Here is a 25,882-nt window from a genome sequence, read left to right as displayed (position 1 = left end):
GTTATTTCCATTGAGATTTTCTTTCTAAAAATAAGACAATTCAAAACACGTTACATTATTTATTTTCTTTTCATTTATCTAATGGGAATCCATTTGCATCCTTTGATGGCATGGAGACACACACGTTTGTATGAATAACACTGTTGCAAATCACTTCAGATCACGATATGTTGTTATATATGCACTATATTAGGGAAGCAATCAACAATTATCTACATTAGAAAATAAGGTCTCTCACTTCAGCTGTACTACATTTTACATCCTCTCCAAGCCTAGCTGCAACAATGTAGTCCTCTCCGATTTTTATATCTGATGTTCACTGGAGAGGGCTACAATTCCATAGGATCTCCGTAATGGTGCAAAATTATTTTTTTCATGTAGCTGACTTCGGTCTGAAAAGATCGTTTTTATATTTGCCTTCTTTCAGGTTAAAATGATTTTTTTAATTCAGGTTGATCAAACTTACCGTATATAAATCAAAACAAGATAAAACACATCAGCATGCTTACTAGCTGCAGGACTGTAGCTCCCGGTCTGAAAAAATTCGGAGGTCGTCCATTCAAATTTTTTCAGACCGGGAGTTACAGACCTGCAGCTACATGTTTACCAGTCGTCTTTATCAGCAGCCATGACAGTTCTGGCGTGATTTTTTTTTGGATTTACGCTTAAGATTTGATTGGTTTGATAACGTGAATATCAGTGTAAATAAGTAATCTTACCTCGTTCTATCACTGAAACATCATTCAAGGAAATTGTATGTAATGGAAAATTCATATTTACCGCGTTAATTTTGTTAAAAATAAGGGAATTCCTATATTCAGTTCAAGATCCGCTCCTGAATTATCATTGACTGTCCCAAGATAAATCCAATTAAGGTCAGTCAAGATGGTGGACAAATTCAACCTGCGTTGTTGACATACACGAAAAAATTTAATAACCGATATATGGACTATAATTGATATTTTAGGATTAATTTATGGCATACACAACTGTAATATTTGAGTACAGATAAAAATGCAAATATCATTGTCATTCATATACGACTTGAGCGGAAATCTTTGCGAGAGTGAATCACCCCCCCCCCCCGCACTTGCACCATTACGGATATCCTATGGAGTTGTAGCCCCCCCCCCCTCCAAAACAAATCGGGAGAGGGTACATTATTGTATTGCAGCTACTCCAAGCCATGCACGTTTTGTCATTTTCTACAAATTTTCATATCTTACTCTTTTCTGTAATATATATATATATATATATATATATATATATATATATATATATATATATATATATATATATATATATATATATATATATATATCAGGCTTGGGGTAATGCTAAATGTAATGGTAATGCATTGCAATGCATTACATGTTTTCAAAGTAATGCTAGTAATGTGTAATGCCTCAAAATTAATGTAATGCATTACTTTCCCAAATCTAGTGTAATGCTGGCATTACATGGCATTACTTTGCATTACTATGCATATTTATGCATGTTCACTTTAAAAAATGTGATGAATAAATGAATAGTTGAAATTGATTTTGATTACCCGGTAAATTTATTTTTAAAGAAGAAAGAAATTATTCTAATTGAGAAAAAAATGTTTTAATTGTACATGTTTTATTAAAAAAGGTTTTTTTAAAATTCATTTTTGAATTGTTTATATTACTAAAGATAACAGCACAATTTCAAAACATTTTTAAGAGACAGTGTTGTTATTAAGAGTTTTTAATCATTTAAACAATTTTCTCCAATTAGTTTGCACTTCAATAAGAAATGTGTCAACAACACTTTATGCCTGGATAATCTAATTATCAAAACAATCTATTGTTATAAGAAGTGCTAAACACCCCAATCCCCTTCCCTTCGCTATGTCACAATATAATAGGAGACAGACATGCACCTTTAAAAGCAAAAAATGAATGCACTGTCCATCCATGATGAAAATCAATATCACTTCCAATATTATAACCCATTTGAAAATAATCTTACTTATTTTCTCTCTCTTTCTCTCTCTCTCTGTCTCTCTCTCTCTCTCTTGTATATTAATTACACTGTACATTAGTTTGGACTGATAGAAAATACAAGATTTATGTATTTAATCTATTATTGCACTTAATATATCCTAAGATAAAGAACGTCAAACAGTATTTTCCAGTCCAAGCTTTGACTGCTCCTGCAAAACATTTATTTAGTATAGCCCGGAAGATGGATGCATTTAAAAGATGAACCCTTTGAAACTTCGATCATAAAGTGCAACAGCAATCTTTTGTCTTAAAGTGTCCTCCGTAAAAAGAAATACGATTAAAATATATTAAGAAATATAACTGGGAAAAATCATCTGTTTATAAAATTAATAAAATTAAGTGTCCAAAATTATAAAGATTTGTGTAATCTGGGGATATATCTATATTTAGCTTTTAAAAACCGCAACATTATTTCATAAATTGTTTTTTGTTACGCATGTTATCCTGTGTCTATTTCATATCTGATATTGTATCATGCTAAATGTCTATAAATATCATTTTACTTATGTAATATGTTGTTCATATTGCCACAATATGATTATATATTGAGCAAATAAAGAATGACTCTTGTTTATTCATTGAATTTGAACCTGATACTGAGCATGAAGCTGTAGATATATTAAAGAGTGTTGTATATTTGAAACATTTGCAAAAACTCTTTATTAGCTTTACTTTAAAAAAAAGTAATGGTTATGGTAATGCATTACTTTACTCATGTAATGGTAATGTAATGCATTACTTCAAGAAAATCAAGTAATGGTAATGGTAATTTAATGCCCAAATTCATAAAGTAATGGTAATGTAATGCATTACTTTACAATGTAATTCGCCCCAAGCCTGATATATATATATATATATATATATATATATATATATATATATATATATATATATATATATATATATAAACACAGAAAAGCAAGGTCTTAATGTCCCAGTAGATCTGCTTGATATATTGTAAAATATACCAAAAGATCAGGACATTAAAGTTCCTGTTGCAGCAAATAAAAACAAATGGCAGTTTGAACTTTGAAACACAAGTTCGTCTTTGCAAACATAATAAAACGTCAAAAAAACGTTAAAATATCAAAAACAGCCAGCTGAGTTTCTAGATACTGACGTCAGAGATATTAAGGTCAAGATCTAGTAAATGGAAGGTGCCTACATGTTTTTGAAATTCAGGATATAAATTCTTTTAATGATGCTTCATAACAATATCTTTGTTTCATAGGGTGTACCGGGGCTTAAATTTTTGGTAAACACAATGAAAAATCATGATTTAAACAATCGTTTTCTATGAAATATGAAGGATAAAAGTAACAAATCTCGGAGTTTTGTCCATTTTTGACTAATGAAATATATCTAGAATGCCTACAGTCTCAGCAAAAACGGCATTATACAAGGTCTTGACATCCTCTTTAAAATGATGTCAAATAGAATATAGGTACCGGGATTACTTTTCCCTTGATTAAATATAGAATGTCAAAATATTGTTTTATTTTACACATAATTCTTTAAAAGCCGTAAAATAAGGGAAAAAATTCACCAAATCAATTATGACGTCATAATGGTTCTAGCACCTAAAAGACAGTCTGGAATCATTTACTAGATCTTGACCTTAATGTTTAGAAGTTGGACGTCGACTGACGGTTTCACAATGTAAATGACATACCTGTATTATTGAACAGAAAGGAGATTATGCATATCAATGAATTATCTTACAAATATCCGTGTACTTATGTAACGCGTTATCTTGTATTTTAGTTACTTTTTACAATATAAGATCAAAAGAATCAAAACACAGATGTCCCATTATTTTAATCGATATTGGTCTTGTTTCCGTAACTACACCAGTAATTTCTTTGCTACTTTATCTTGTTATTCTTTTTTTAATTTTCGTGAATAAATTAGTCTTGCAAACACAACAAAACACTTTATTAAAAACCATCGTTTTAATCTATTATAGTATGCGCTATGATTGAATTTGAATAAAAGATATCAGATTTTTCATTTTAGGTCCAAATGCCAAACTAGTGCAAAATAAAAACTCTTTACTGCGTTCAATTAAAAGTACTGAGTGATATTTCCCATTAGGTTCTATCCGATATGTAGCAAATGTCACATAATTATAAAATGGATATGTTTTAAATAGAATTATTATATTGTGAACAGTGTGTTTCATGGAATTCATCCGAGATAGATCAATTGAACAACGTCAAACGCATCCAGCTTAAGTGTCGTTCGTGTAGTCTTGTCAGTGCAACCCTTCTAAGCAATTTACTCAACCACTGATAAAAAACCGTTAGCTTGGTACACATACTATTTAATCCAATCTATACAGCTAATTGCAGAAATAAAATAGATCGGTCTTCTTCAAACATGTCACAAGAATTGTCAACAAGACTTTTAACTTTGCCGTCCTATTTTGACAATTTTCAGCTGCATTGCACATCTCTCTACCGTACCAATAAAGTGTTACGCAATTCGACCGGTTAAAAAATACAAATTAATATATTTTTTTTTCAGTATTCCACTAGTCATCGTATTTTCTCCAAATTCTTTCTGTAACAACTCCATAATATACACGTTTTAAAGAATCAAAATATGAGACCTTGCAAAGAGAAGTGAATGAATGTATGTATAATACATAATGTATAATTCTGTAGAGAATTAATTAATGCTAACAATAAATTCCTCCTGCCCCCCCCCCCCCCATCGACCCCCCCCCAAAAAAATCTCCTTTACGTTGCACGAGCTCTCGCATTCGTTGCAAGCGTTTTAGTGCTCACATCAAGTCTCCTCAAAATAGTGGACATGCACACTATTCAGACGCGACCGAACGCGATCCAGTGCAACGCACGAACATCACTACGAACGTTTTACAACGTTTTGTGTACTTGCAAGAGTGATGAACGATTTTTAAAGGTCATACGATGATCGCTGCTGTATATGCGTGTGTTTTGCGACCATGAGACTTTTGCTTAACATGTCTCATGTAATTTTGCAACAATTTATGTATTTTGTATACCCTGTATAAGCATCTCTGTTCCAGACCACAATTGAAAATATATACATTTATTGCATGATGATGAGGGAAATATGAAGATTTATTTCTCTAAGAAAAATCATATTTCCCGAGGCTTCACCCGAGGGAAATTTGTTTTTCTGGGGAAATAAATCTTCATATTCCCTGAACATTAATGCAATAAACGTTTCATTATACCGAACAACAAATGATTATACAAATAAGTTGATTTTTAAAAATTGATTGACTTGGTTTTGTGATATAAAGAGAATCATAATGATTAAACATTTTCTGTTTCATGATATTTTTCTACATCGTATGCTCATACCTATGAAATCGTCATGTCACGTGACTTTCTAGACCAATCAGATGTAATAGAATAATCATATTGAAGTATAATAATAAATGTTGCTTTATCTCTGCATCTTCTTGGGCGGCATGTTCTCCCGCTTTCAACTATGTTTACTGAAGAGCGTTAGATAATAGTTTATAGCTAAACAAATCATATCTAAACTTTTAATGCAGATGTTATGGGCTATTTGTTGTCCGTACAGTCTTTTAGGCTAGAACAATGACGCTGGTCTCAAATGCGTGATAAATGACGACAGCTGTCACAGAATGACAGGGTGAACCAGTAGTCATACATAATCGTGATAGATGTGTAGATATTACTCGTGTTTATCATTGGACCGGCAAAAAAATTGATATCGATTATTTGTATGTTTTTGTTATTTTATTTTTTTAAGTAATGCTAGTTTTTCCAACAAGATTAAAATCATTAGCTGCTAACACATGTAGCTTTGTAAATGATATACACGTGTTTAATGTCATAACAATAGTTTATGCCACTTATAAACTTTGCCATTCTTAGCACCAGTTCATAGCCTGAAATATACACGGTATATGTTCTTTATCAGTGTGTGTTCTCCAATATATTCTAAATCTAGAAGGATTTTTTTTAAATGTAGTTTTTTTCAATCAACTGCAAAGATGTATTAAACGTTTTTTTTTTATCAACCGACGATAGATTATAGTATTTTAAAAAGTTTCTTAAGCGGATCATGATTCATTCTCTTAATATATTCCACAAATGAGATTTTCATTTATTCTTTTTTAAATGTCTGCGCTTTGACCATTGAAACGCGACTAAGTAATAAGATTTTTTTGGACAGTTATTACATACAAATGGACTTTGCCTCCATCAATTATTATTGCCCCATTGATGTGTTATATCTGATGGACGCTAGTCTCAAGGTTTTTGGTCGATTCCAACACGTACCATGGCCAATCTCCAATGGAGTTGAAAATCAGCACGACTTAGCGTTAATTGTTAATGTCTTTTTTCGATTAGACGTTTATGTGTTACGAAAAATACAAGACAATCCCCAACGGAGAGCATTATTGTCATCAACAGCTCACTTTTATACTTAAAAAGTAATTAAAGAGAGTGAAGAATATCCTTGGGATGTATTTAATCCATTTAAGAGGACTCGATGGCCGTGGCCATTTTTAGACTGTATTGATCTCCTTTAAAGGAGAGCTCTTTATAAGAATATAGAAAACTGCTCAAAATTTTTAAAAAGGTAAAAGATATGGATTTATTCGTTACTAAATAATAATCTATAGCTAATGACATCACGTCTTAAAGGTTAAGGAAGATATTATGGCTTTGTTGACCACTCTGCCTCCTTAACAACAAGAGGCCCGCAGGCCTTGACGGTAACCTGAGTACCATAGCCCTTAGATTGACGTTAGATCTAGACAGTCTCATGTTTGCATTTTAAGCTTCATTTTGAAGTCTAATCCTAATCTAAGTCTCCTCAGATTTTTACCCCACTTTAATTATTTGATGTTTGAAAAACATTCATTAATGAAAGAAGGAGGGTGGGATGATTTTTTTTTAAAAATAGAACACATAGTTAATTCACTATTGCCAAGTTACAAAATTTTTTATACCTGGGTCTCTGGACAATTCTTGGGCCCCAGAGGGTCCAAAGTTTGATGTAGGCTTACATATGTATAAACAATTGTACAAGATCCTCTTTAGAACAAAGTTTGATGTAGGCTTACATATGTATAAACAATTGTACAAGATCCTCTTTAGAACTGCTTGTCGTAGGAATCTTATTTTTGTTTCTAAAATACATGTACACCGAAAATAACATGTGTCGTCTATCCTACCTTTATTTTGTCGAAGTGTTTGAGTATTTCCAAAGAACCCCCTATATTGCTAGTGGTAGCATGTTAGTAATTGTTTTCTTCCGTGCAAGACTTTTGGTATACTGAATTTATTTCAAGTACACACATTAAGTCTTTGAATATACCCATTGACCTACATTATCCGCTCCTAAATCACGATTCCCGTGTTACACCAATCATATTCCTAATATTGTAAATTTACTTATATTTTGAGAAGGCTCCTAAAAGTAACTAGATGATAGAATTTCTTGATACTTATCCTTAAAGTAGGATTGGTGTAAATAACATGTATGGTTTAAGAATAAAGAATTTTGCAGGTCAGTCACTATATAAGTTAATTGAAAATTATAATCAATACATTTAAATGGGCTTGAACTAAATTGCATAAATATCAGAAAGGTTCTTACTCATGAAGATCAATTTACCGACAAAGTTTGAGTCGGGTTTCCAACATAACAAAAAACAGTGTTAATAACGGCATATATAGCTTAAAATCTCGGTATTATCAACTTTAAATGCAACTGGAAACAAATGGTTGACTTTTGTGGTCTTATGATAGTAAACAACTAGATTTACCATTTGATCTAGCTATTAGTCTTTTAAGTCCGCCAAAAAAACTAGCCAAAACCACCAAACTAAGTATGTCAAGGAACGTAGAAAAAGGGTAAAAGCCCATTAGTTGGCTTTTAAAGAAGGTGAAAGGCAATGATTAACAGAAAATCTAGATATGATAAAAATAATACGAGCAATGGAGACAAGTACATATGTATTTGTATTTGTAACTTTACATTTTGAAGGCAAACCTAATCACAAGACTTGGTCAAGAGCTCTTAGTAGTGCATGGATAATCTGGGTCAATTCAACTTACCCAAACTAAATGACTAATGTTAAAACACACCTAGTATCATAATGAAAACACAAAGATTTGAGTATGATAAGCCCCGTTAATATATAAACATTCTTTTCGTAATACAGTATTTTTCAGTCATTAACAGCAATTATTATGAATGATCGTGGATAAGGATTCACGCAAGATACAGCCTCAGTCACAACTGGCCGTGCGTGTTTCGTGATCGTGCGTGTGCTACGGGTTCTACCAGTCGTGGCGGCTGATCGTAGCATTAAATATCGTATTGAAATTATTGAGAGTGCAACCTAAGACAAACAGACGTTTGACGTGCCAGTCGAAGGTGTCACGTACAATTTTGTTAAAAGACGGGTTAATTCCCACTCGAAAAGTGCGATGCTCGTAGGAACCGTAGTTCCGCCTTACAATTATCGTGCACCAGAATATGTTTGCCTTGCGAACGGCAGTAATTATAACATTCGCGTCGTAGGTCACCTGCAAGTCATTTGTACATGTACCGACGTCTTTCTGTGCCCCACGACAGCTGCACGGACAGTTATTGCTTTCACATTAAATAAAGAACATTTTTTTTCTTTGGACATGTGCTGAAATATAAAATTATCTTCTGTTAGCAAATAAATATTGAAATGTCAAAAGAACCGGTGGGGAATTTTAAAGAAGACTATTATTCTGTAATTGTTGTTCTGGTGATTAGACTAGCTAAACTAGACAACACAAATGAAGAATGTTTTGAAAACATAATTTATCTTTTGTATCTAATTACCTTAAACATATAAAAAACATCTCTGAAATCTAAAAGAAGTTCTGCGCAAACTGATCATTAATTATAAACTGATTATTTTTCTCTAACATTCTTAAGTAATTTTACAGTTTTGTTAGCTATTTGTTGAACTTTATAAAATCTTCGAAAAAGCTTTGACGAAACTTTCAATTGAAAGTAAAAAGCAACATCGAAATACTTTGCTTTTACAAATGTTATCATATTAAAAGAGTGACATCATTTATACTTCATTCATTATAAAAATCAGTATTCTGATTTTGATACAATTATGAAAACAATTTTATAAAATTTTAATGGTCATATGAGATGATAATCAATATTCTCAAAAAGTACTCTGTTTACAGCTTCCCCCAGTAGGACGTGTTGGAGTTTTTTGTGTAGTTAGTTTTAGTAAAAAATATCGTTCTGTGCGTAAATATCAATTTTCTTCTCCTTTACTCCTAAAATGCAATAGTATATGATTCTATATAAGCACGCCTGCAAGTCAAAGTTTTTGGGAATGTTATGCCTTTTTTCTACAATCTACTTCAATATCCAGTTCCTTCTTGTCCTTTTTGTTTAAAGAGGGTTTTTGTTTGTTTGATTTTCGTTTTTATAAGGGGATTACTATAATCTTTGATTTGATTTTGATGATTGGTAAAGTTGTCTATTCTCTTATTCGAATGGTAATTTTTTCTTCATAATCGTTTTTTAATTAAAAAAAAAATCTTGTTTATGGGCGATTTGTGCGCACCACGAGCAGTTGCTGTACGCATGACGTAAATTTGTATGACGTCCTTTTACTCTGCGTTCAATTTATATGTTGATGGGCATGCAGTCGACGAACGTGTAACGCAAGAGTCAAGTGAGATATCCTTACGTTATTCGTGAAATTCAAATCGTACGGTTATCTTACGTGGTTCTTAAGCCAACCGCAAGTGCAGCGTACGTTTTCAGATCTCGCAAGGAAACGTGGTGATTGTTTTGCATGGCAAACAATCACCTTAGGTGCTTACGGAAAGCGTACATCTTTCCGAAATTGTAAGATGCACCTGCATATCTCGCAAGATTTTCATTAAAATCCGTCCGTAGACCACCTGTAGAAGCACGAATGACCAGATGTGACTAAGTTTTTAAGTTTATGGGTCGACTTCGTAACGAAGCGTAACTAGTCAAAGTACTGAAGAACTGATGGGAGTTGATTTTGTCGATGTTTCTTTATTTTAAAATCAATGATATGTTATTTTGCATGACAAGTACATGTAGTTTCTAATTTGAATTACGCACATTTTTATATTATGAATTTTTGGACTTTTTCGACTAGAATGTCGAGAAACCCCCATAATCATGTTAAATAATATATATTAAAATCCATGTATACCAAATGATAGACCGTTGTCTAGAGAGTATATAATCACTTTTGTTTTTAGTGTGTTTCACCTTACAGGTGAGATATTTACCTTTAAAAATTAATATCCCATCGGAAAATGATAATTCCCATAGGAGAATTGACTCTCCTACAGGAAATATTGGCAATCCTATAGGATTTTTAAAAAGTCCTGTAGGAATTATATTTCCTATAGGAGAATGGTAATTCCTGTAGGAATTTGATTCAGACATGTAGTTTTCCTATAGGATATTAAGCTTTCCTATCGGTTTTATCAAATCCTATCGGAATTGAAATTCCTATAGGAAATTCTTGTATTCCGATAGGAAATTTCAAATTACCTATAGGAATATTGATTTTCCTATGGAAAAAATTATTTTCCTATAGGAATTTATTTTTGAAAGGTAAATATCTTACCTGACAGGTGAGATACACTGATAACAAAGGTGGTTGTTAACTCTTTAAGCAATGGTCTATCATAAGGCATATTTGAATTTTTCGATATATACAGCTTAAGCGGGTGCAAAAATGCCACCTTGGCACTGGCATAATTATCCGGCATAGTGTTCTACATGTATATTGAACTCTGGCTTAGGAATACATACGACAACAAAAAATATTTAAATTGTTCGTACCATTTGAAATCTGACTATTTTCAAGGTATTTATAAATAAGTTTCCTTGAAAAACAATGCTTTAGCATACATTACATCGAATTTATCAATTATTTTCAAGAACTAAGTCTTGTCAGCAGCAATTATGTGTGCTGAGGTCCAAACACTGTTTCACTTTCGGTGTGTCTGAGTAACTGCATAGGAGAGGTGATTAAAATCAACTCCCAAAAATTCTAGATGCACAATTTGTGAAAGAAACAAAAACGCTCAGTTCTTTTTTGTATTTCCTACAATCGCAATTACGATATCACCGACTTCGTATATATCAAAATCGATTATGTCTACCACATAAAATTCCGTTTCGTTCCGTAAAAAAATAAGAGTTTTTCTAAAATTTTCGAAAAAAAAAACATTGTGCTTTTGAATCTAGTTCTTCTGTCTGAAGTACGAATTTCTTTGAAAATTCCCCAGTAAGCTTAAGTCTTTAATTCAAACGCTTTTTTCTTATTTCGAACTGCTCTTTGGCTCTAACGAAAGTAGTAAAATTCTGCCGAGCTTCTGTCGTTTTTGTTTTCAAAGTCCGAATGAATTCTTTTACTTCGTAGCTTTATCATTACAGAAAATGTGTTGCTTTGTCAAAAATAGTGTTAATATATTTTTTTTTCACTAAACATCGTTGAACTATATTTTGTTACGTCATGTTATTTGTATTTGTTAGTTCTTGTAATTACGATAAGATTATTTTTCACACATTAAGTTCTATTCTTTGTTATTGATCTTGCACAATATTCAAACTTAGAGGAATTCGAAGCTTGAATTAGTGTAACATAGACTAATTAATCAAATATTGAAAAAATAAAGACCATTCAACTCTGTTATTAATCAGAGGCAGACAGAGATAATATTGCAGGTGACCGTGTGTTATAAAGCAAACAATATACTAGTATTAGTGGCATACATGTACCATATGTGCAATGACAGACTCGTATGCAATTAAAACAAATCAATGCTTAGGTTCGTCCAGGATTGGTAGATTTATCATTTTAGTAAATGTAGAATTTAATCATCGTCAGCCAAGTCTTGACGGTAATTACTAATCAATCAACTACATATTAACGTAGGAAACCAGGTTATATATGCACAGCTTCAGGTAATTAGTATACATTTAAGATACTTAGCTTCATTATAATGTACTTTTCAGTGAGATCTAAATACGTGTGTATCTCTCCTTGCAATCAAGTTGTTTCTATAGGGTGAATCGTGTTTATATAATATACGATTCAAGACTTCGGTACTATGGTTGAAACCTTCCATTTTCACACACAAGCCTTGACTGTCGGATCGATCAGTTCATCAATCAATCAATTCAGAGTGCAATCTTCAAATCATCTAAAATAAAGCTTCGTCTGCATGTCTCAATCCGTCACTTAGGTCTTCGTATTCTTCAGTGTTTTGCCAAGATAAAAACACTATTCATAGACATGGTCTTGAATTAACATAGTTTTTTTTCGCATTTATAAACTTTAAGGTGGTATGGGGCACCGCCATATTTTGGGGTACTTCCTCAAGAAATAAATAATAAAACTTTTAAGTGTTCCCATAGGTGTTATCTAAGAGAGAGGCGCAATGGTTAAGAGCGTTAACGATACGAATATGTAACTTAAAGACATGTTGTTGAATCTAGCTTGGCTTAATTTTACCAAAATTTTTTGAAAACCTACTTTTTGGTCAAGTTTTGTAAAATTTGCAAATTCTAAACCGGTGAAAGTTATTTCTATTATTATAGTGTACCTTTATCCACATTAATATCGACAGGTGTTCCATACCACCTTGATTACGAACTGCTTTTATCTTAAGAACATCAAATCTGTTTAACTATTAATGATAATTACCAGCTCGTTCTCATTTTAGATCATCTGTATCGTGGTATGGTTAAATGATGCAAGTTTTTGGACATGATATTGTGGGTATGAAATAACAAAAGGTCAGCTATCTGTTTATCCACTGTTTAGGTCTTAGATTATTTTTTTTTCTCGCTCCCACCCCTTCCCAAATCCATTATTTATACAGTTCGAATGTTACTTACCGTACGGTACAATATACACAATGATTAAGCAGGATAACACTAGCATCTTTGAAATTAACCCAACCCTCTTCAAAAGAAATGGTAATTAATAGTCTTTAGGTAAACTCTTACAAAAGCAGGGAACAAAGATTTAATCGATATGCAACTATTTTGATTTTGCACTATCATACAATGATGTTCATTAACACTTACAAAGAAGTATTGTTGTTGGTAATTAATAAGTTTTTGATTTCAAATGCTTTGTTGTTGCGTTGAATAAAAACAAATGGATAAGAAACATAGGCAAGGTAGCCGTTGAAATGTACACGTTCATGTATTCTTGTTTCTTTTTTTTTTTACACCATATCAGTATTTTGACTGATGTACGGGTTCAACACATATTAAATGTATGCTTTCAAAAATAAGTAAAACTCTTGGAAAAAATAAAATGCAATTAAATTTTTCTGTCAATGTGGAAATATCAGGTGAAACAAAAGTACATGTTTTCCGTACAAAACCATCATGAATAAAGGTGTCTCAACCTAACACAAAAGCGGCAATAAATTCTAAATGTTCCTACCTCCATTGGCTGCTAAGTCCGAGACGCCGCTTTGGCTCTGAATAAGTGTATGACAGTGATCTCGAGAACTTATTGATCCATTCGGCGAAGTCCGTATCCCGTTCCCGAGCTGAGTTGATTAGGAGATGCTCCCTTTCCGATGAGTCTGTATATAGTAGTATCTGTAACAAATCCTGGCGGAGTCTGCAATGTAAGGCTGAAGGCCGAAGGTCAGTGGGCTGATATTGCTCGTGTTGACTATTGGGTCGTGAGTGGATATGGGTTGATACCTGATTTATTTCACAGATGTGAATATAACCCGGATTATTAATCTATGCTTTATCAACGAGTGATGCTTAATATTATACTTACAAACTGAAATTTAAAAAAAAAACTACCTTCTAAATTTAGATCATTTTAATATAAGGCACATGTTTAAAATATATAATACACAAATACACAAAAAATAACAGGTAAGTTATTATGAAAATGCGTCATCGCCACAAAAAATATAAAATTTTAACATTAAAACCAGTCATCTTGTACTCTAGACTACAACAAGTACCGATAAGTGATTTCTCTATTTATTGTCTAAAAATGACTTAAATTCATCATGTCTTACGTCTATTTTACACTAATCTGATACTTGTAGACCTATTTGTAAATCAGATGTTTTTTCACCCTTCTACATTTAAAAAAAAAATCTCAAACGCTATCCATCCAATAGCTTTTTAAAATGTTGGTCCATAGACTATGTTGCCAAAAGCTAGATTGAAAGCAACGAGAGCACAAAACAAAATTCGAGAAACCCTTGCTTTAACGCAGGATAAACCTGTGATATTCAATTAACTGAAAAATGACCAAAATTTTGCCGAAAAGTGGCCGATTGTCATACTTCTGTCGTTTAGTCACCTTTCCAGACCTTTTAGTCGACAAAACCCCAATTCTGTTGAGCGCCTCAATGGTTGTGCACCATCCAAAACGATATTCAAACAAGCAAGCCAGAGAGATGTTTCAAAGATCGGTTTTCTAATATTACTTTTGATTTCTATGACATCGTTAGCTCATTAATTTTTGGTTCGTTGATTGTTTTCAATCAACGAGAGATAACGAAAGAGCATAGTTATTTGCATGCAAATAAGATGAGATTGTTTAAAGTTTGATTTAGGTTCAGATGTTCCATGATATCGATATTTCGCTAAAGCGTCAGACGTATAGGGATCTATTTTGTAAACTTATACGGCGCTGAATAACAATAAACCATCTATCGTCTGGCCCAAGAGATTTATGCAGCACATTTGGACGATTTTTAATAAAAATACACATATCATTGAAAGAAGTGCAATTAAAGTCGATGGAAGTTAAATTATCCAAGATATCGTCATAGGGATTCATTTTTCACTCGGAAAAAATCAAGGAGACGAAAATATATCTCTTAGGGAGATTTATAATGGAAAAATGTTGACATCTTTACTCCATTCGGAAGTCGCTCGGAATTTCTTGGACAAGACTCCTTTATTTTAGCCGTGTATTGAAACCTGATAAGATAGTTTCATAGGAGAAATCTTTCTTTCATTTTTCATACTTTTGAATGAACATCTATTGAACTCTAAGGTATTAATTTTATGATTATTGATTAGTTACGCAAAATGTAAATCGAGGATTTCTTTGAACAAATTATATGGTTTTATGAAAGAAATTGTCGCATTGTTATACCAGGTATATTCAGTATATGTTTGCATGTGTTTACAAAATGCTTGCATTCTATCGAAAGTAGAAACACTTACATCTTTGCACATTTAGACAATGGTCTAGCCATGTTAGATGTCATGTTTTATCATGGCAACCTTTCTACAGTATTTCAAAATACATGAAAATAGGTTGGGGTTTTTTATTTCAAAAAACAGACGATAAAAAAAACTGATTTGACTTTATATATTTTGTTCATTCTTGAGCACTTTTTTTGATGACCTAAATTCATCACCTCAATTTGTATTGAAATAAATGCCGACGACTGTAAGTCCTTAGAATGATAAAAAGTAGGTCTGACCAAGTTTTCTCTTAATGTATTCTGATGTACAATGCAATGCCACCCTTAAGGTATCCCACTCATCAATGTTCTTGTGCCCAGAATTTCTTAAGAAGTATATCATTGAAATCTGTTGACAAAACATACTTAAAAAATACAAAAATAATGGGGAGTCAGTGTTCATCCCTCTGAGTTATGGCCAATTGGACCATTTTGCACCTAAAATGCAATTTCAGCATACATGTACATATAAATAAGATTTATTTTTGGTATTTTTTATCAAGCAAATTTATTTCTTCTTTATTTTATTTATTTTCTTCTTTAAATCTTGGTTTTAATTATGCACAATGGTCACACTGAATAGCGAGATTAGGAAAACATTTCGTACAAAGCTTCATAAATTTTTTGTGACTTTATTGCATTGAAAATAGATATCTTTTTGATAGTTACAATTTGATTTGAAATTAAAAAACTTTAATATTAAGAATTTTATAAAGTAAATCCAGTTTGCTTAGATAAGTATTCAGTATCATTTTGACATAATAAAACATGGGGGTCAGTGATGTCAAATTTTAGATATATTGGCATCAAAGGTAAAATTCTCGCAAAAGGCTTGAAAAATTCAGACATTTTCTATATATTTGCATTAGTTAATGCTAAACGTCTATCACTCGCTTAAAATTTAATTTTGTACATGTCACACAGAACCTATAGAATGTGTTACAAACGAAATGCTATCAAAACATTCCACGTGAAAAAATAGTTCCCCCAAAACTTCTTGAATTCAAATGGATTTCCTTTATGAATGTTGTTTAATTATGAAATGATAACCTTTCTGTGATGATTAAATAAAATCAATAATGACCATTGTCAAAATATAATGATAATCTGCGCAATGAAATCAAAACGTTAGGAGCGAGATACCGTAAGAGACTTTTTGATTGCGCCTAACTTTGCACAACCTAAGTAGTTGTTTGTGCGAAGTTGTAAACTTAATTATTGTGGGTTTTTTTATTCATAATTAAACTAATCTTTTAATGTGTTGAAACAAATGGGATTTATTACATGTACTTGGTAAAATGCTGCTAAAGCGGTTATGGCAATTTCTGTTTATAACGCACTACTAAGTATTTCATTTGCTAGATAACAAAATAATGCACTTAGTTAAAATAGGGTATCAAGACACTTGACGTTACGGTTATTTTTTTTTTAATGAAATGTTTTTTTAAACCATTAGTTTAAATTTTTATTCTCAGTGTCAGTCAATGATAGAGAATAGAATTATAATGAAAAAATTGAATCTGATACAGAATTTACGCTCATACATGTACATATATAATCTGGATTAGACCAGATTACACTTTTTATAAAGAGCTTCGTGGCAATCGCAACTTCTCGGGCCTTTCCGGCAAACTCGGAAAAACACCTCGAATGTATTACCTAGGCGTCCATGACAACCCCCCTTTTATAAAACTTGATATAAATACAACACATTTTACGATCTGTTGAGATGTAAGCTATACTTCATTACACTAAAATATAACACAGAAGCGACACACAATATCTTATTTTAATGGGAAGCGACTCCATTTTGTATAAAATTCTAACATCCGGTGATTTTAATACATTCGAGGTGTTTTTCCGAGCTTGCCGGAAAGGCCCGAGAAGTTGCGATTGAGCTTCGTGGTTGAATAAGAGTAAAATGATCAACCAATGCATTGTACGATCTGATATATCAAAGTCGATTACTTTAGTAACATAGTTCTGGACTCTAAAGATAAGGCGTTGTTATGAAAGAGGTTCGATTTATCAGCGAGTGTCGAAAACCTTACACAATTGAACGCTTTCATTATTCAAGTATTATTTGACCTTGAAAAAAATTGTCCTTCCTGTTTTGTTATCAAAATAACGCAAAAGTAGTGCATGGATTGCAAACAATCTGTGTTTTAACAGGGTTTTTCGTCTTTAAAACTGCATTAATATTATATTGTCTACTTAGGTGAGACAGCCGCTGACTAGCCACAAAATCACAGAAACACTGCTGCGAGAGAAAAAAGAAAGTATTAAGGACTTTAATTTAAGGAAACATTATAAAAACAAGAATGGTTTTAAATACTAGTGTAATGGTATTGTATTTGATATTTACTTTTGTCACTTTTCACATAACGTTGCACGGTGGCGGATGTTGACTGAACTACCGTTGAAATCGTTCTCCGCACAAAAATGTTGTTCCAACTTAAAAGGGAACGTAGAACGTATGGCATGCCATTTGGTCATTAAAAGTTTACATCTGATGTATTTAAACATACATGTAACATGTAACATGATACTCTTCTTCTCTGTAATATTCTAAATACTTCGATTTTGCAATGTAAAGCTGAGCGGCGGAATACATTTTTACACTAGTAGCCTAGATCGTTCTGTTATCAAACTGAGGGTACGTAGTCAATGTGTCTATTTAGTGTGTAATAATGCCACATCATTAAGACTTTTTCAGTACACATCCAAAGAGCCAGGATATCTGTACTTGGAGTACTTTAATTGGAAGTTGATTTTAATCAACTCTCCTATGCAGTTACTCAGACAAACCGAAAGTGAAACAGTGTTTGGACCTCAGCACAAATCATCGCTGCTGACAAGAATTAGTTCTTGAAAATAATTGATAAAGTCGATGTAAAGCATTGTTTTTCAAGGAAACTTATTTATAAATACCTTGAAAATAGTCAGATTTTAAATAGTACGAACAATTTAGATATTTTTGTAGTCGTATGTATTCCTACGCCAGAGTTCAATATAGTCTCGTTCAACTCGACGCTCGTCTGTCTTCTTAAATCTCCGACAAGCAGAGAGTCTCTCTTGCTTGTCGGAGATTTACGGTGTCAGCCGAGCGTTTGGTTGAACGAGACTAGAGTTCAATATTGCTTGGATCCATACAATTTTCGAGAAATATTTCTATTACTGATACAGTAAAACACGCTTATAACGAAGTCCCAGGGACGGCCAATTTAACTTCGTTATAAGCGTAATTCGTTATATCCGTCAAGTTTACAACATGAAATAGAGACTTGGGGAATGAAATTCACCTTGCTGTAAGTGTCAATTCATTATAAGCGTGTTCGTTATAACCGTGTTTTACTGTACATATTTTGATTGAATTAATTTTATCTTTAAATATTATTTAACATGATTGATAGGGCGGTTTCTCGACATTCTTGTCGAAAAAAGTCCAAAAATTCATATTATAAAAATGTGCGTTATTCAAATTAGAAACTACATGTACTTGTCATGCAAAATAACATATCATTGATTTTAAAGTAAATAAACATCGACAAAATCAACTCCCGTCAGTTCTTCAGTACTTTGATTTTATTATTGCTGACAATGGAGCTAGATACGTAGTTGCTTTCGCTAAAACATATTCTTGGTAATATTTTATGAGTGTTGGAGTTAAACGAGTTAGAACATAAAGGGTGTTGATACAGGGGTGTGATAAAGAGCACTTGCCTGTGTTTATTTATATCGACACCGGATAATTGTACTTTGCCAACTTATTACGACATTGACCAAATATAACTTTGGTTGATTTAATCATTATTATTCGATCAATAACATATAAAAGACTACTCACAAAAAAGAATAAGTAGTTTACGTTTATATTTTATGACTGTTATTTTATTAACATATGCAGATTGAATCATCTGGTTTACGAGTGTGTAATTTATTCTTTGTTATGAATAAACTGATTATTTAAAAAATTCTTTACTTCTTTTATTGCCCATATATTTAGAGTACGAGCATCTGTTGGTATTTATTGGGAAAATGCAAATACAGGACCCAACTGCACATTCAGTGAATGCATTCGATTAAAAAAAAATCAATTTTTATCTAAGCTGTAAAGCAAAGGTTTGATTGTAAGTGCTTCCAAAAATTTTACAGATGCCAACTGACCCTGGTTTAAATTTATTGTTCAAAATATTAAATGATTGTGGTCTATCTTTTATTTTGTACTAACAAAATGTAAATATCCATTGGCTTCAGAAAATTGTTTTTTATATACTTCTAGACCAATTCAAGCAGTCATGGAATAGTGAAATGTATAATTCATCAGAAGGTATTAACTATAGAATTTTTTAAACCACGTTATCCTTGGAAAAATACTTATTAGATCTGCCTCTCAAATATCAGATTTTTTTTTTATACTTTTAGAACAAGTAATGTTAAATTGCCTATAGAACGAGGTAGATGGTATGATATACCTCGTGAAAACCGTATATGTACCATATGTAACTGTATTGAGATAGGAGATGAATTTCATTATTTATTTCATTGTACAGATATAACAATTAAAGATAAGAGAGTTTTATACATACATTCATACTTCTACACACAACCAAATGTTTACAAATTTTTTAATACTAATATTAATAATAAAAAATTCTAGATTTATCTCTGTAAATTCATTAAAGTTATAATTAAGAGAGTTAGCTCTCTAGGTTAATTGCCAATCATACTTTTTTCCTTTTTTTCACTTTGTATTGTCAATCTCCAATGCATGCAATGTATGTATTATATGTATTATTGTTCAGCTGATTCTTCTCAACACAGTAATTTATGCAGTTCAGAGAATAAAGAAATTGTCATTGTCATTGATGGATTTGTTCATCACACATACAGTGTAATAATATTTTTGTAATTATCCTCATATTTAATGTGTAGGTTTATATAAAATGACTAAAACTCCTATGAAACATGCATTCTATTAATTGTAACAAATTCAGCTCTTAATGTAATTTACTATGGAACATTTTTGAAATGACATTAACGAAGCATCAGTGATGCAACATTTACTTGCAATAAATATCTTAAAAGAAAATCAAAATCAATCTGATTGACTTCGTAATAGATTATAACGACTATAGGCAATTCCGCGATGGATGTACAGTAACAACTGGCAGAAATTTATTATATACCATAAAGTGGCTCAATACACCTCAAAATAGTTTTTTAAATCAGCAGAAAATTACTTGATAATGATAGATAGCATGATGTTTAAGGGGTATACTAACCAAATAGGCAAAATGATATGCAATTTTGGATAAAAAAAAAATTAACTTTCAAATATTTATTTCAGTAATTGTAAACATAAACCCCATGTGGATTCGAACTCATGATCTGCAGTTCACAAGCCCGATTCGTTAACCACTGATCTATGGCGGTATTCATCGATACCTTAAAAATAATAAAAAAGTGTCTATCCTCTGTCCCAAGATATCCTCGATTCATATTTTGCTTAATAACTTGATAATCATAAATACCTTTTGATTCACCTTATGATTCAAATGATGTTCATCAAGTATGAAAAATTTCAAAGATTTCGGAGTTGAAACGCCCCATTCAGCTTATCTTCTTTCAAGGTTAAAAAATGTGATGTCTACGGAGATTTTGTAATAGACGCGGATGATAACGTTGAAAAATTGTGCGGGGTATTCTGAGTGACTTCCAAACGGAGAAAAGATGTCAATATTCCACAATATAAAGCACGGTTAGAAATCTGTTTTCATTCCTCTGAATTTTTTTTATGTGAAAAATAATAATGTCTGAATGAAATTTTCTTTGATTTTATCCCTTTCATATATTTCAATTGCACTTCTTTCACAGACATATGTATTTTTATTATCGTCCAAATGTGCTGAATAAATATCTTGAGACAGACTATAAGTAAAATCTGAACTAACTCTTCTATCTATGTAATGTAAAGATCAATGATACAAGAATTTACGTAGTTTTACTCAGTTCATATAAACCTTATCAAATGAAAACAGTTTCATATGGTTTATAACGGAAGCAATCATTGCAGTCATACATGTAACACCTAGTACAATACATATTTTTAATACAAAGCTGAAATCATTTAACCCGTGTTACCCTGTTCCGGCCGTTAACCATAATATTTTTTCCTCAAACTCCTCTAACATATGCACTGTTGACAGATCTGATAAACGGTGATCTGTAAATGCGCAGTACTTTCAAAATCTTTGAGTCAAGTTGGTTAAAACCCCGGTACGTTTTTCTTACAAAATATACTGTACTTTCAACTTTCCCGCTCCTATACAGGAGATAAATTATATTTTGAAGTGCAATACGTAGTTTATTGTACATGGCAAAACGAAGACGGATTCTGATTTTTTTTTTTATCGAAAGATCAATTAAGGGCTAAAGTAATGATGTTTTTTTCAATACAAACATTGTTTCTGGAATTCCTCTTACATTTTATGCAGCTGCAAAAAATCGCATGGACTCTTTCGGTGTCTCCTGGAAATATGCAAGACAAATTAAAAATGTCACATTGAGGGCAATAAGGCGCAAACCGTGCCATTCTCTAAAAAAAAAATAATTAATGTCCCCGGGGTTCCTTTTGTTTCTTTTCTTATGATTAAGATCTAATCATATCTTGGTGAAATGTTGATGATGAGGTAAAATAATCGTACAAGAAACTTTCATAAATTTCATTTTCGGGAGTCCATGAGTGGCTTAACGTTACATGGTTTCTACAGAATGATTGTATAAACCTTGAAATAATAATAATATTACATTAGTAGATCAAAGTGCAATTTTCTGCATGTTTAGAGGGTTTTAATTTAGAACTGCTATACGCTTCAAAACATTGTATTTGTTTATGTATTCATGCGTTTTCGCTCAGTTTTTACAAAACACGGTTATCTTATCACAGGACCTTCTCTTTAAAATTACGACGTCTACTATTTTCAAAAAATACAAACTACTTTTTAATTTAAAAAAAAATAAGCCAATTACCAGTTAAATCACAATAATATTTTGAATTTAGTAATAATTTTAAATTTCGTATTTGGTATACTTTTTATAGAAAGTGTCTTTTTTATCCGTTTTTCATTAAGAATAACCACTGTAATGTGTTTGTCACGTAATACTTGATTTAAAATATATGTTTAAAACTTGTCTGACTTGAAAAATATATTTAAAACTGCAAAAAATGTAAATTGGCTAGAAATGCGTTCTGAATTGGAATATCTGATCCTACCTCTATCTATTTGGAGGTCCGTGTTGCTCTGTTTTGAATTTGTATTTCGTTTCATGGATTTTTGAGATGGTTCTCGGTTTGTTATTGTCATTTTTTCATGTACATACTGTGGAACTATACGTATTGATATAATAAGGTAGGTTGTTAAGACATTATTTTAAAAATATTATATAACTACATAATGTGTCAAACTAATGATTTCAAGAGGAAAAACATATCATTATTTCAAAAAATTACTGAATACGGACCTACATTTAGAAAAATTTGACATATCCATTCTTGAGAGAAGAAATGACGTTTCTTTTAGCAGAAAAGCCAATAAACCCGGGAAAAAACCCCAAGCCCACTACTAATATTGATCTAGTAAAAAAACACTTGGAAAAAACATTATCAATTATAATTTTTTGCCATGAAATTTTGTAGAAATATCAGGATTTTTTTTTTATATCTTTGACGTCATGTAAAAAGATGCAATTTGCAAGCTTTTTTATCAAGGCTTTGTAGATGAAACACCTCTCACAGAGGCATAATTATCTTCCACAGTATGATAAATATTGTTTCACAGATTTGTAATTCAATATAATCTTTTTAATTTGGTCACAGGGTGCGTAGATGATGCTAAGTTTTAAAAAATACTTTTCATTAACACTAAACTCTAAGGAGTGAAATAATAAAGTCCATATAGGATTTCGTACCAAATGGCTCAATAATAAAGATGCGGGAACGAACTAAACATCCCTTTCAACCTCTCCGAATGTTATAAACATGTAAATTGGCTTTAGATCTTTAGGAAATAAATGAATATAGAAGCTCTAAAAAAATGTCATCTTTGAACCATGTTAACGAGGCCTTGGACTTTCAGTAGGATGTAACTATCTATTTTTTGCGTCAAAACAAGTTAAAATGACGCTGGTTTCAAGCAAATTATGCACCGATTGCGTAGTCAGACAAATCCTGTTAATTTCAAAGAGCCATGACTGAGTGGATAGCAATGAAATAGACAAGTCTACGTCACATTATCGATTGACACAGCAACCCAAAGTCCAAACTCTTGTTAAAATGGTTCTATCTCAATCATAAATACATCGGATTAAAGATCTGGTATAATGGTATTCATTAACAAAATCATATGCGGTTAACTTAGGTGGACCAGTGTGCGAGTCCTGGTATAAACATTTACTCAGTAGAAAGAGAAAGGGGGGGGGGGTGTTAGAGTCAGGTTTGGGGTGTTAGATTTATTAGTTACCAAGATTGAAAGCTTTTAAAAGACACAAAGTTTCATCTTTGCAATATCGTATTAACAAGTTTGAATCTACAGGCAGGGGAGCAAATTTGAGACTGCATCATCATTATTTATCATTATTTACTGAAAATCATTTTTTTTAAATTTCGTTGTTGCGGTAAATCATGAAATTCATGGAAGATGTGTTTCGTGATTCTTAACTCATTCGGTTTGTCAATGAATAAAAACGGCGTTCTCGCCGACCTAAGATGTCGCAAAGAATTAATTTCACTGTAGTTTATATACAAATTTATTATGTTTTGGGATGCCACTGTCAAAGTGAAATAGGTGCATCGAAACTATAACTGTACACATATATATCTTAAGAAATCATTGTAGAGGACTTTTTCGACCTGTAGATTACATACCATTGTACTTATACAATATTCCAACTGGTTTCATTGTTTCGTAATGCAACGTGACAGGAACCCGGTCATGTTTTTAAGTTGGAAAAGATCACTTAATACAACGTGAGTAGTGGCTTTAGCTGGCTAATCAGATTTGATGAAGTATTACTCCAAAGAAAAAGATAGGCTTAATGTTTTATGTGATTCCCACTTTTATGAATTTACATGTACATATATTGGATTTAATATAGCAAATTTTAGAATTCTTGCGAAAAAGAGGAATTCATACTTGAGATTTACATGTAAGATTAGCATTAATATGTCGTAAGAAAAAAAATGAAATTCAAGAGTAAAAGATTTGTTTTGTTTGGTGACTTAAAAATTAAACAGTGGGTTGCCAATGTTTTAACCAATCAAAATTCGACTGTAAAATTTTGTAAATAAATTTTAAGGTCATTTTTTCCCAAGTTATTTTGGTTAATGGATTTGACATACCTCAAACAGTCTTTTCGTTTGATACGTACATGTACATGTGAGTTTATCGTCCATAATTGTTCCATTTCAAGCGCTCAAATTGCGAGTCTTTCACATGTTAATGTAGGCGCAGGCCCGATGAAACCCTCAATGATTTAAAAATCTTCAACACTCAAGCATAGTACTAAATTAGCGAAAATTGATGTAGTTCTTGTTCTAAATTAAAAAAAAAAATAGAGAATTATATGACAAATTTTTAAATCGTTCATGATTTTAACTAAATGAAAATCAGTAAATTAGGGACTTAAGCTTTTTTCTACTTATGTCTGAATAGTGTATATATCGCAATATATAAACATTTTTTATGATTGAAAACCAGCGAAAATTGGCCACAACGTCATAAAAATGATTCCAAAGTGATTATTCCATTTTTTGACAGAAGAGATTAAGATTATTATAGATGGAAGTTCGTAGCCCTCTAGTTTGGATTAAAGATTACTTAGAATGTCCTTTTCTATTATCATGTCTTATCTCGTTTAAAAAAGTGTGAATTGCGTCACTCACGTTGACAGAAGCCGCAGTAGAAGGGGCACCTGACTTTGGCCCAGGGGTAGTAGATGCTGTCCTTGTCACAGATCTTTGTGGACGAGTAAAGCAGACAGTCCACGTCCGGGGCGTCCCGGCATTCTACAGCTATATATGTAATATATATAAAACATAATAAGTAAAAAAATAAGAAAAATTGTAAAAACATAATACAGTGTATAAATGTAGTCAGTGTAAGAGGAAAGACGGTGCGCTAGCCATTCTCATTACTTACAGTGTGCGTTTTTTAAAATTATATTTCAAAAGTAGTGTATTATTCTAGTGATAACTCACACTTCAGATATTCACTTAAACCAAACAAATCACACTAATTTAATGTTTCCAGAAATCAGCGATTTGCACTGTTTATAAAAAAAAATTGAATAAATACTAGTGCCTGAAAATTAAAAAAGGCGGAAGAAAACTGCGTTATGCATTTCACAAGGGCAATACTAGTAAATCAATATTTTTCAATTTTATTTGATATTATACCCCAGGTCTTTACATGTAAAGATTCTGAAAAAAAATTGAGCAAACCAGTTTCCGCTTATTGTGGGTTTGGTGATTATACCTATTAGGCACTTTGTGGTGTTGTTATTCTG

At 31.9% G+C, this 25,882-nt stretch overlaps 1 protein-coding gene across 1 annotated transcript in view; it reads right to left on the bottom strand.

Annotated features, from left to right (window-relative positions):
- LOC128179266 (mu-type opioid receptor-like) overlaps positions 1-13,665 on the bottom strand; it is a 30,579-nt gene extending 16,914 nt beyond the window's left edge. Inside the window, exon 1 of the mRNA XM_052846647.1 lies at positions 13,528-13,665. The gene's annotated coding sequence lies outside the window, so the exon portion shown is untranslated. The remainder of the gene's footprint in view (positions 1-13,527) is intronic.
- Positions 13,666-25,882: the final 12,217 nt, after the last annotated feature.

The sequence above is a fragment of the Crassostrea angulata genome, chromosome 4 (genome assembly GCF_025612915.1).
Source record: "Crassostrea angulata isolate pt1a10 chromosome 4, ASM2561291v2, whole genome shotgun sequence".
Classification (NCBI taxonomy): Eukaryota; Metazoa; Mollusca; class Bivalvia; order Ostreida; family Ostreidae; genus Magallana; species Magallana angulata.
This window is presented reverse-complemented; position numbering and strand designations above follow the sequence as displayed.